Source organism: Lissotriton helveticus, chromosome 1_1 (assembly GCF_964261635.1).
Source record: "Lissotriton helveticus chromosome 1_1, aLisHel1.1, whole genome shotgun sequence".
NCBI classification, from domain to species: Eukaryota; Metazoa; Chordata; class Amphibia; order Caudata; family Salamandridae; genus Lissotriton; species Lissotriton helveticus.
The window spans coordinates 1207772774-1207785703 of NC_136057.1; positions in this window are offsets into that span (position 1 = coordinate 1207772774).

A 12930-nucleotide genomic window follows, 5' to 3' on the forward strand; every position below is an offset into this window, starting at 1 on the left:
TATCCAGGTAGAATCCAAACAGTGGTAGCATTGCCATGGCCCAAAATGAGGATTTAGATATAAAGGATGTTGTCTTAAGACGGTTTTGGCCGGGTGCCCCATCTTTCTGCATTCTCACCAATTTGAGACTGGTCTGTTCCTCTGTCGAGCTGGTTGGGCAGGTCTTTGGTGTTATATTGACTCGGTGTTCCACTGGCAGATCAGTAGTGGTGCACTTTGAAAGTTATATAATGTCAGAGTGAACTCATAACTGTTGATGAAAAGTTAGTGAGGCCTGAATTTGTTGTTAATTAAAAATGAGTTGACAGAAATGATATCCATGCGGTCTCAGGAATGTTTACATTCGTGCCTTTCTTGTCTTCTGTTAGCATTTGGTTCACCATGGACCATAATTGTTTGGAGTTCGTTTTTTGCTCACATATAGAAAGCGAGCCCAGAACTCATCATTTTTTTTCTGGACAGCCAGATTGTTCTTATAAAGTTGGCTGAATTTTTTTCTCTTGAGTTTCTCAGTTGGAGAAAAGAGATGCCACAAGAGGTTGCACATATTGGGATTCACTTCACTTTTCAAGGCCTTCTAGTTCCTTGTCAGCTTAAGTTTAGCCGAGTGCTTTTATGAATTTGTACAAGAATGGTATATGGTTTGACAATTCTGGAGTATGTGATCTGTGAATAATATTGATTATTTGATCAGGAAGCTGGTAAGTGAAAAATTGCACCATATTGTGATTTGATCCAGGTAGTCGCCTCAGAGCCAAACTCTTTGTCCCATTGCACTCATTTAAGATTTTCTGTATGTGCCCCTGAGGAAGTGGGTGGGTGGGCAACCACTAGTTGTGAAGTATAAATTGCCAGGGCAATTTGCTGCAGTCTAGCATCACTTGCAAAGCAGTCCCCAAGAGAAGCTATTAGTATACCTGAATACAGCAGCTGAATACAAGGTGAAGTAGATATAGGAGATGGACTTTTCTAATTCTCACGTCCAGCCAGGTGGAGAATCCCCACACAGTTGACCATTTAGGAACCTGAGGCCCAAGTCTTTGCAATCTGACAGGAAGAACTCTGCCAGTTTACTCAAGTGGGTTTTAACAGACAGCCTTTGATGTGAGATATCACAGGTTATGTTCAGGTCATTGGCTTCTTGACCTTTTACACCGTTCAACAGGTTTTTGTTGAAGTCACCAGATAGCAGGATGTTAACCAGCGGGAATTTAATTTTTAATTTTGTTATAGTTTTTAGCAGTCTTTTGCAGTTTAGTCAGTTTTTCTGACCTGCTGGGCTTTATGTGATGATCAGCAAAGATTACTTTTTGTTGCTGCTGAATATACTAAAATTCATTGCTTGCACTCACGATTCTGTCAAGTAGGTCTAATCCGCTGTGCTATGCAAGCATGAAGAGATATAAATCAATAGACCGCCCATTGAGCCTCCATTGTTGATCACTTTGGTAGCTGGTTTTTAATGATCTATACAGCCTGTCATTGAGGCAGTTGTTTGAGCCCAGGTTTTCTGGAAAATAAGGATCTTGAAGTTACTCCAGAATGTTGTGGTGTCATGATCTTTAAGTTTTTGTATGTGGTCATTAATGTTCCGTGAGCATACTTTTAACTTTTCCTTGGGTGTATGGTGGGGTCATTGACTCAAAGTGGTGTTGGTGTCTGTGTGTGTTTGTAGTTTGGGTTTGCTTGCACACTCCTCATTTTTGGATGTCTTTTTTACTGCCACAAAGCAAATGCTGACAGTGATACATGAGATAGCATTAGGGATTGTACATTCTAGCACATGGATTAGTTTTCAACAATAGAATGTTGACAGAAGATAGTTTTCACTGCCGATGGCTGCACTAGCTGTTTACCTTGACAGAAGCCCTTCGTAGGTAAACGCCTACCTGAATTCCCCTTTAAAGGTGCAGAACCTAAAAAACAACACCAAAGTCTCCTATATTATTCATTTGTCTCAAACAAATTATTGGAACAAGGTGGGTAGAGGAATTTTTAAAAGTGGAAAAATTTAAGGTTGTACAAATCTTTATATATAAAACAACAATTAATTAACCTTAGAAAGTTTGGAGTGATTCATCAAGTGGGGGCCAAAAAATAGCGGAAGTTCGCAAAACGTTGATTGCCCCTCCTGATTTTGGCAGAATACTTTTGTCGCAGGTACAGAAAAACTGCTGAACAGAACTACTCCAAATTTGACAAAAAAAATGAATTTCTCTCAGTAGAAGTGCTTTTTGTGATTTGGTGGATATCCGTTCAGTTGTTTGAGATACTTGCAATTAAAGAGGTGCTAAGGGTGGTCATTAAGGGATTAAAGATATGTATTTCTGGACTGTTAGTGTCCATATATGCAACAATTGGCCATGCTAAAGGGGACTATTCAATCCTGATTGGCTGGCCACAAAATGAAAAATATGCTTTCAGCCTATTGTACTATTGTACCTTGGGTACTATTGTACTTGTCATTGGAATCCAGGTATTACTATTGGTGTCTTAACTCCAAAGGGTAGACGGTTTGAGTAGTCTGTGTCACACATCCTCAGTAGTTGTTTAAGGCAGTTTGAGTGTCTTATTCACATATTTAACAATGTCACTGGTCTACAGTTGGTATGACCTAGTGAACCTGTGGGTTTCTCAACACTGTCTCTGCATTACTTTGATGTTGTAAACATGCAATTGCTTCCATGGACACAAACAATCACTTTGGGAAATTAGACTGTGGGAAACTGTTATGTTCCCCAGAAGAGCGCCCTCTCTGCTGAATAACGTTGGGAACATTTCGTTGGTCCATTCGCGAAAAACTACAGTTCCCAGAAATCTTAGCGGTATTGAGCCGATGGGAGGTTTCATATGGGAGTCACTTCCTGTCCTCTGTGTCGGATATTCGGTCTTGCTAGCATCCGGCTACGGAGTTAGACTGACTCTGTACTGTGGATTTCTTGTTCCTGGATAAAGTAAGCTTCTGGTCTTTCGAATTTGCTAGGTGCTTACGATCGGCAATCCTGCCGGTATTCTGTTACCGCTGGGTCCTCCGTTGGCGAGTCCTGAATGACTCATGCGGAGCACGGCTGTTTATTAGCGCAAAGGGATTAATCTGATCTTGCATTTGCCCTCCGTTGGACGAGCCAGGAACGGCTCATGCGGAGGACGACTCTTGTATTTCTTTTGGCAAAGAATTTGATTTGCTACATTTGCCCTCCGTTGGGGAGCCTGAAGCTAAGGCTCATGCGGAGGACAAAATCGCTACATACCTCCGAAGTTAATTACCAGGTTTGGTAATTGGTTCTTCTTGTCCGGAGTTGGCGTCTTGCGGCCCTGGCAAAGGAACATCGTTTCTGGCGTTACAGCGATACTCGTACCTTCCAGTCCTTTGATTATTCTAAGGCGACTGGAAAAAGGTACCGTACTGTTCTCAATACTTACTGGGTGAAGTAACCCATTCAGGATTAAGTTCACATTTAATTATAAAACGAACTTCGGGACTACTCCTTGATCTCCCCTTCACAGCTATAGTCTTAGCAAAGGGGGGGTATGTACAAACCTGATACACATATATCAGATTCGTTAGTCACATACTAGGACAGTGAATAAGGGTTGTTATGCCTTTGTGTGTTGCAGGTGGGAAGTAGAGCTGTTCTTAGTCTTCCCAGGCTTTGATGTTGGTGAAGAGCCTTTATCTTCTACAGTACATCGTCTTTCATTTCCTTTCCTGGTAGAGTGAGTGAGGGGGGTAGATCAGTGGTTTATGTTACGTGGTTATATTGTGGATATTACAGAGAAAGAACTGGTTCAACAATCTTTATTGTTTGTCGTTTCAGATCTCCCTCCCCGCAGTTCCCTTCCTTCCCCGCGGGCTTCACTGCCCTCATCTGATCCTTCCTTAACCCTTGGCTATCATAGCATTCGGGGTTTGGATAGATCAGTAGGTGGCCTTAATTTTGCATCACGCTGATCCCGAGGACTAGAAGGATAACAGAATATCCGACCCACGATTATACATCCTCCTGATCAGCGGATGAGAAAATGGCCACTTTTGATGATGTGTTAGCGGCCCTAGTGCTAGTCCAGTCAGAGTTATTTTCCTCTAGACAGGAAACAGCGGATCTACGCAACCGACTAGATGCCATCCAGAGAAACCCTTTTAATGTAGGGGCCTCTAGTTCTTCCCCACCAAGTCCTGTGGTGGTGGAAATACCTGTTACGATTCCTTTAGCTAATCCTGAACGCTTTAAGGGCGACGCTGGCTCGGTACAGGTATTTCTCACGCAGGTGATGCTGCATTTTTCTTGTAAGCCTAGGTCCTTTCCTACTAATCAGGCCAAGGTGGCTTTCCTCATCTCTTACTTAGTAGGTGATGCAGCCCAATGGGCGGTACCTCTGATACATAGAGATGACCCTATCATACACGATTGGAAAGCATTTAAGGACGAATTCGTCAAGGTATTTGACCGAAGGGCGGATTCCTATACAGTGAACAGGGAGTTATTAGAGTTGCGACTGGGAAATCATGACATATTGACCTATTTGAACTCATTCAGGAGGTTAGTTACTGAAACAAAGTGGCCTGAAGCCAAGCAAGCCTCTTTATTCCATCAGGGATTACATGAGGATATGAAGGATATAATAGCACAAATAGATCCTCAGCCAGCCACTTGTGAGGAGTTGCTTAACCTGGTATTGCTTTTGGATCACAGATTAAAGGAACGTAAAGGTGATCATAAACTTAAGGGAAGAATGATCCCCTCATATGGGCCTTCGAAACCTTAGACAAAGACTCAGCCACTACCTCTGAACCCATGGATATAGGGGCTGTTAGGGCAGCCTTATCCACGCCTGAGAAAGAGCTGCGTCGTAAACACGGGCTTTGTTTATATTGCGGTAAAAAGGGATACTTTGTGCGGGAATGCCCTGTTAAACCCAAGATGTCTAGATTCCGCATTACCAAGGGGGTTTCAGCAGCTATTGAGAAACCTTCGGAAAACTAGAGGACTCTGAGGTGAACGAAGGGGTTCCTTGGAGTCAGAAATACATCCCTTCTCTGCTAAGGAATATGGTGGGGGTTCAGCACCTGTTTATTGAAATCATGTTACTAGTCCAGGCTAGATGGATACCTATGTATGCTATGGTAGACTCAGGTTCCACTGGCCTGTTCATGGATGAGATGGAGGCAAAGAGAGCTGGGATCGGTTTGATCCCTAGAGAGAAATGTGAAGAGATATACGCCGTAGATGGGAGAAAGTTAGAATTAGGCCCGGTTGGGTATCATACAGGCGAGATGGACATGTTGTTTGGATGTCATAAAGAAAGGGCCAAATTCAGCATAATCAAGGCACCGCAATACGGTGTCATTTTAGGTATCCCATGGTTGAAACGTCACAATCCTGAAATAGATTGGGTTACAGGCACCATCACGTTAAATTCCTCATATTGCTGGGAAAATTGTTATGAGGTTAAGGAGAGGCCTTCTTCGGCTTTAGCTTGTGGAGAGCATGAGCCACGGCAGCTGAAAAGGAGGTACAATTGCCAGAAGCATACAAGGAATACGAAGGGGTTTTTGATGAAGAGCAAGCAGAAATCCTCCCACCACATAGGCAGTATGATTGCCAAATCGATCTCGTCCCTGGTGCTGTGGTTCCCTGTGGAGGCTTGTATGCTTTGACTGAACCCGAAAATGTACATCTGAGGGCTTATCTGGACAAACTCTTGAAGCTTGGTTTCATTCGTCCATCTATGTCCCCGGCGGCCTCTCCTCTTTTCTTCATTCCGAAGGCCAATGGGGAATTGAGGGCGTGTGTAGACTTCAGGGCCTTAAACGCAGTAACAACAAAAAACAGATAGCCCCTTCCGTTGATAAGTGTGTTGCTAGAACAGGTTAGCACAGCCACCATTTACACCAAGTTGGATCTGAAAGGCGCTTATCATTTGGTGAGAATGAGAAAAGGGGATGAATGGAAGACCGCCTTTAAGACCAGGTATGGGCTCTTTGAGTATTTAGTTATGCCGTTTGGGCTCTGCAACGCCCCAGCGGCATTCCAATACTTCTTAAATGATGTGCTGCGAGAGATTTTGGACCGTTACGTCGTTGTCTACATAGACGACATTCTCATTGATTCTGAATCGGAAGAAGTACATGTACATCATGTTAAAAAGGTATTGAGTATTTTGCAGGAACACCGCCTGTACTGTAAGCTGAGCAAATGTGACTTTCATGTGTCAACGGTGGAGTTCCTAGGGGTTACGCTCAGCCCTCATGGCCAGAAATGGCGGAACCAAAGATCAAGGCAGTGAAAGGGTGGCCTGTACCTCAAAATGTGAAGGATGTGCAATGCTTCATCGGCTTCGCTAACTTTTACAGGCGCTTCATTAAACAGTTTTCTCAAGTGGTCGCTCCCATCACAAGACTGTTGAGAAAAGCACATCCTTTTGTATGGAACTCTGAAGCCCATGAAGCTTTTGAAGCCTTGAAGGAGGCGTTTGTGTCTGCCCCAGTACTTGCTCATCCGATTCCTGACAAGCCCTTTATCGTGGAGGCTGATGCCTCTAATGTTGCATTGGGAGCTGTACTGTCACAGAGACATGATCAGACAGGACAATTACATCCCGTTGCGTACATGTCCCGGAAGCTGAACGGGGCTGAGAGCAATTATTGTATCGCCGAAAAGGAGCTCCTGGCGATTAAAGTTGCATTTACTGAATGGAGGCATTTCTTGATGGGGGCTAAACACCTAGTTACTGTCTACACTGACCACCGAAACCTCCAGTTCATGACATCCTCTAGACATCTCACACCGAGACAGCTTCGGTGGATGCTTTTCTTTTCCGAATTCCACTTCACTATCACGTTCAGGCCTGGGGCGGATAATAGGAAGGCCGACGCATTGACTCGCCAGTCCTCCTCTAGAACACCTGAGGCTGTGGAGGAAAACGCCATCATTGATCCAGCGAAGCGGGTGTGTGTTATACAGCCTGATGCCTTCTTGGAGGGGATCCGGAAGGGGATTAACACCTTCTACTGGAAGACTTGGCTGCGAAGTCACGGTGAATGGAGGATGTTGGATGGATATCCGATGAATAAGGGGCGGCTTTTGGTCCCTACAGTATCCCTTCGGAAGCAGGTGTACCGGTGATGTCATTGTTCCCCTTGTGCTGGTCATATGGGCGTGGAGAAAACGGTGGATCACATCAATCGAAGATGTTGGTGGCCATCGCTGAGGGCTGACGTCGCTGAATGGGTGTCACAGTGTGTGGCCTGTGCGACAGTCAAGGCGGATCATCGTCGTCCTGCCGGGCTTCTGCAGCTTTGCCCACTCCTTCTGTTCCGTGGGAGCTTATATCGATGGATTTCGTGGTGGGCCTACCCAGAGACCAGGGGTGTACTGCGATTGTGGTGGTGATCAACTACCTGACTAAGATGGGGCATTTTATTGCCTGCCCACAAGTTCCCACAGCTGGGCAATTGGCTCGTCTATTGATGGTGCACATTGTTCGATTGCATGGATTGCCAGCTGTCATTGTTTCTGATAGGGGCTCCCAGTTCACCGCGCAGTTCTGGAAGTCATGGTGTTCCTCTTTCCATATCAAGACGGCCTTGTCCACCAGCTTCCACCCTCAGACGGATGGGCAGACGGAGCGTCTAAACCAGACCCTGAAACAGTTTTTGAGATGCTATGTGGATCACAGTACGGACAATTGGGTGGACTATTTGTGGCTTGCGGAGGTTGCATATAACAATGCTACTCATAGTGCTACACAGGTGTCTCCCTTTTACTGTACATATGGGCGCCATCCACGTTTCCTTCCCTTTCTTCATCCTGTCAAGGTGGATAAGGTATCGGAGGCTGCAAAGAGGGTTTTGCACATCAAGGATACGCTGGTGAGGGCTCAGGGCAATCTCAAGGCGTCAAAGGTGGCGTACAAATGCATTGCCGACAAGCATCGGCGTACTGGACCTTTATACCAAGAGCGGGATAAGGTGTGGTTATCTACCAGGAACATTAGATTCCGTAAACACAGTGTGTTCAACCCTCGCTACATCGGCCCGTACTCTATTGAGTGTTGTATCAATCCAGTGGCGGTGAAGTTGAAGCTCCCAAGGCACCTGAAGATCCATCCGGTTTTTCATGTGTCCTTGCTGAAGCCGTCCCTGTCTTCTGTGCAGCGGCTCTCTCCGCCGCTGTTGGTGCAGGGCGGGTTGGAATACGAGGTGGAGGGCATCCTGGACGCGAAATGGCAGGGGCGAGGACTCCGTTACCTGGTCTCATGGAAGGGGTATGGCCCGGAGGAGAATACTTGGGAGCCCGCGTCTGGAGTTCATGCGCCTCATTTGGTGTCCTTGTACCATAGGAGGTTCCCGCTGCGTCCTGGGCCGTTGCGGCGCTCTTTGTGAGGAGGGGGATGTACTGTTATGTTCCCCAGAAGAGCGCCCTCTCTGCTGAATAAGGTTGGGATCATTTCGTTGGTGCATTCGCAAAAACTACAGTTCCCAGAAATCTTAGCGGTATTGAGCCGATGGGAGGTTTCATATGGGAGTCACTTCCTGTCCTCTGTGTCGGATATTCGGTCTTGCTTGCATCCGGCTACGGAGTTAGACTGACTCTGTACTGTGGATTTCTTGTTCCTGGATAAAGTAAGCTTCTGGTCTTTCGAATTTGCTAGGTGCTTACGATCGGCAATTCTGCTGGTATTCTGTTACCGCTGGGTCCTCCGTTGGCGAGTCCTGAATGACTCATGCGGAGGACGGCTGTTTATTAGCGCAAAGGGATTAATCTGATCTTGCATTTGCCCTCCGTTGGACGAGCCGGGAACGGCTCATGCGGAGGACGACTCTTGTATTTCTTGTGGCAAAGATTTTGATTTGCTACATTTGCCCTCCGTTGGGGAGCCTGAAGCTAAGGCTCATGTGGAGGACGAAATCGCTACATACCTCCGAAGTTAATTACCAGGTTTGGTAATTGGTTCTTCTTGTCCGGGGTTGGCGTCTTGCGGCCCTGGCAAAGGAACATCGTTTCTGGCGTTACAGCGATACTCGTACCTTCCAGTCCTTTGATTATTCTAAGGCGACTCGGTGTATTACTGGAAAAAGGTACCGTACTGTTCTCAATACTTACTGGGTGAAGTAACCCATTCAGGATTAAGTTCACATTTAATTATAAAACGAACTTCGGGACTACTCCTTGATCTCCCCTTCATAGCTATAGTCTTAGCAAAGGGGGGTATGTACAAACCTGATACACATATATCAGATTCGTTAGTCACATACTAGGACAGTGAATAAGGGTTGTTATGCCTTTGTGTGTTGCAGGTGGGAAGTAGAGCTGTTCTTAGTCTTCCCAGGCTTTGATGTTGGTGAAGAGCCTTTATCTTCTACAGTACATCGTCTTTCATTTCCTTTCCAGGTAGAGTGAGTGAGGGGGTACACCAGTGGTTTATGTTACGAGGTTATATTGTGGATATTACAGAGAAAGAACTGGTTCAACAATCTTTATTGTTTGTCGTTTCAGATCTCCCTCCCCGCAGTTCCCTTCCTTCCCTGCGGGCTTCATTGCCCTCATCTGATCCTTCCTTAACCCTTGGCTATCATAGCATTCGGGGTTTGGATAGATCAGGAGGTGGCCTTAATTTTGCATCACGCTGATCCCGAGGACTAGAAGAATAACAGAAACATACCAAGGAGAAGGGGGTTTTGGTGCTGAGAGACCAAACATGACAGACCAGGTAGAAAAAGCATGAGAAGCGCCATAAGTAATTTAAAGAGAGAAGAGGTATACCTTGTGATTTCTTCTAAACATCTCTATTTCTGACATGTGTTGTGGCAGCATATTCCGCAGTTTAACTGTAGCATATAAAAAGCATCTGCTGCCCCACCTTCCTCAACAAATTTGTGACACTGCTATTAGCCAGTTATAGGCTGAGTGCAGCACCCTTCTGGGTAAATATCATTGAAACTTAGATCTGAGTGACCGGGGACCAAGATTATGTGATGCCTTAAGACTTTAATTATAATTCTTTTCCTAACTGGAAGCCAGGGAAAACTACTCAGTTCCTGTGAGACAGGCAGATATCCTCTGGGAGATTATCAAGGGGGTGGCTGGCCTGCGGCGGCCATCTGACACACTGCAGTAAAGTATTTCAGCTACTAAGTAGAAAGCTGGACAGGGTGGGTGTTTGAACCATTCTGTTTCGATCAAGGGCCGGATTGAGCATCATCTGGAAAGGTTCTACTAGACCCTTGCTCAGTCAGAAACTGTTTGGACAGAAGCCAGGCATGGGGAGGGACGAGCAACCAAGCTCATCCTCCATCTGCTTGAAGACGGTCAGGCGTGTGTACCCACTCATCCTAAGGGTCGACAGGCGACCCTCATGCTGGGCCCCACATACCTTACCTACAGCGAGTTTAAACCATAGTGTCTGGAATCTGAGGCGTGACTTCTGGCAGGACCATCAATGTTGCACTCCCTGCCGAAGTGATGGAACCTCCTCAGAAAGTGCATACTCGAGAGTCTGAACTCACAGGGAACGCTTCTCCACCAACAGCTTGGTGGCTTTCAACAGGGCCTTGATCTGTTCCTCCCAGACTTAGGCTGGGCAGGGGGCATCACTGATGTCTACATCTTCATTTCCTTGGGTCCGGCGCCTTCAACCACACTGAGCTGTGGTCATCTGCATTCTTGATGTTGGCATAATCGGTGCTGAGGATTCGTATTGCTGTTGCTCCACCCAATCTCAGGCATCGCTGGTTCAGTGAAGAAATAACTAGATCAGTTCACCATGACTTTTAACTTGGCTGGAAATAGCAATGAATAAGTCAGGCCTACCAACTGTAGCTTCTTCTTCATTCCCCGGAATGACGCTCTGCAACTTTGTATGGCAAGGGTGTAGTCCGCGAACCAAAAACTTGTGTATTTTCATGGATGATCATCCCATTGTACAAATCATCTGTAGGCGGGCCTCCTTATTTCTGTAGTTCATTAGCGTGGCCACCACCGGCCTAGGAGGCATACCCAGGGGCGGCCATCTTGCGACACTCGATGAGCACTTCCACCAGGTAATACCACTGCACGTGCCAGCCACATTTTGAAGAACACCATCAGGTCTGAGCCCTCTGAACCCTCAGGAAATCCAACAGTACTGAGATTATTACGGATGCACCGCCCTTCAGAGTCCTCCCGCCTGCTTTCAAGTTCTTGGACCTTAGCCGTGAGGTTCTTGACCTGCATCCCCATGCTGGATACTATGGGCTGGATAGTGTTCAGCAAACTTTCTGCTTGTGTGATGCGGGTGGTGAGTTTTCTCTGGTCATTGCATAACAGGCCCAGTTCCATTGCCACCATATCCACTCTGCCCGGCACATCTTGTCTAGTCTGAAATAGCAACAAGAATTTTGTCCAGCTTAGCCTCTGATAGCACTGCTCCCAGTCTCTCTTGCGATGCCACCTAGTCCACCGGGCGATTGGTCCCAGCATCTGGATGCCCCACCGGCTGAGAACCCGCTGCCCCAGTCTCCCCCCCTTACCAAGTTAGTATGTGTTGTCCTCCATGCAGTGGTCCAAAGAGGTTCAGGGTAGGCAAAACTAGTGGTGAGATTATGGCAATTTCACTGCTATCTGCTTCCTGTGGACCCGCTTGTCCACTGGCCTCCACCCCAGGGCCTTACGACTGGGAAGCATGTGCAGTCCAGGATGTCAAAGATCTTTGCTGCTGGAAATTTATGGATGGGGCATTGCACTGATGGGAGAAACACCCACCGCAGAGAGGGTCGTGGTTAGGACAGATGGGTACTCTTCATCATCATGGGTCAGTGAAGATGGCAGCCAGAGCATCATGGAGGAGCTTCAAAGGTCATAGAAGGCCCCCAATCAGAAGGCCAAAATGGAACCACCGGTTGCGTAAATAAAACTGCTGCTACTTGATTTGCGCTCTTGAAAACTCTTCGGAAGATCCTGCCATTTCTTCTGCCTTTTTCCAGTGCCTTGGTTGTCCTTAGTGTTATTCTTAGCTGTTTAGACTACTGCAATACTTTTCCCACTTCCCGTCTGACCCTTCCAGCCTTGTCTTACCCGCTTACACAAATGTTACTGGCCCGCTTACCCCAACAGACACCGACAATTACCAACTGGCATCCCACGAGGTGGTGTAGCATCAGCCTGCCGACTGGCGAGATTGAAGCAGAGTCTCGGCGCAGTGACCGGGTTACCGGGGGCTACCATGGCTGAGCTATCATGGACTAACGCGGACTTGGTGGCATGCAGGGGGGCCCACACTGAAGCTCTCTCCACCCCCACCTCATCCTTCTCGTCCTCCTTGCTTGCCCCACCTGATTCATGAGTTGGCCACCTGCCGAGCAGCAGTTTTAGTAGTGGTGAGCAGATGACTCTGTGAGCCCCTGCAGTGGGGGGGGGGGGCAGGCAGGGGAGTTTCTGGAGCAGCATTTTCCTCCAAGACAGCTATCTCCACTAGCATCCCAACTAGCCAGCAAACAAGGTGTACCAGGCGAGCCTTGAGCGTGCCCCCACATGCCCCAGCAACACGGTTGGCAAAAGAATCATGCAGAGTGATTGAAGCCTGAATCCTGTAGCCTGTAAGCCGACGCTCCAAGCCTGGGCCACAGGCCACCGCTCACAGACATCGCCCCTGCCTCTGCCTCCGCCGCGCCTTGTCCAAGAGACGATCCACTCCGGGGGGATTTACGGACCCCCCAGGACCACAGGACTGCGCCGTGAGGTGAGAGGAGCAGGGAAAGGAGGGCGCGGAGTGCTGCGTGTGGCAGACTGAACAGGCGGACTGAACAGGCAGGCAGAAGCAGCCTAACAAACAAACCGGCGAACGGGGAGACCAGATGAGCATCCAGCACTAGGAGGTACCGGGGGTCACACAGCACCGGAGCAGGGGATAGTGACAGGGTTAGCGAACCCATGTGTACCCATTTGAAGG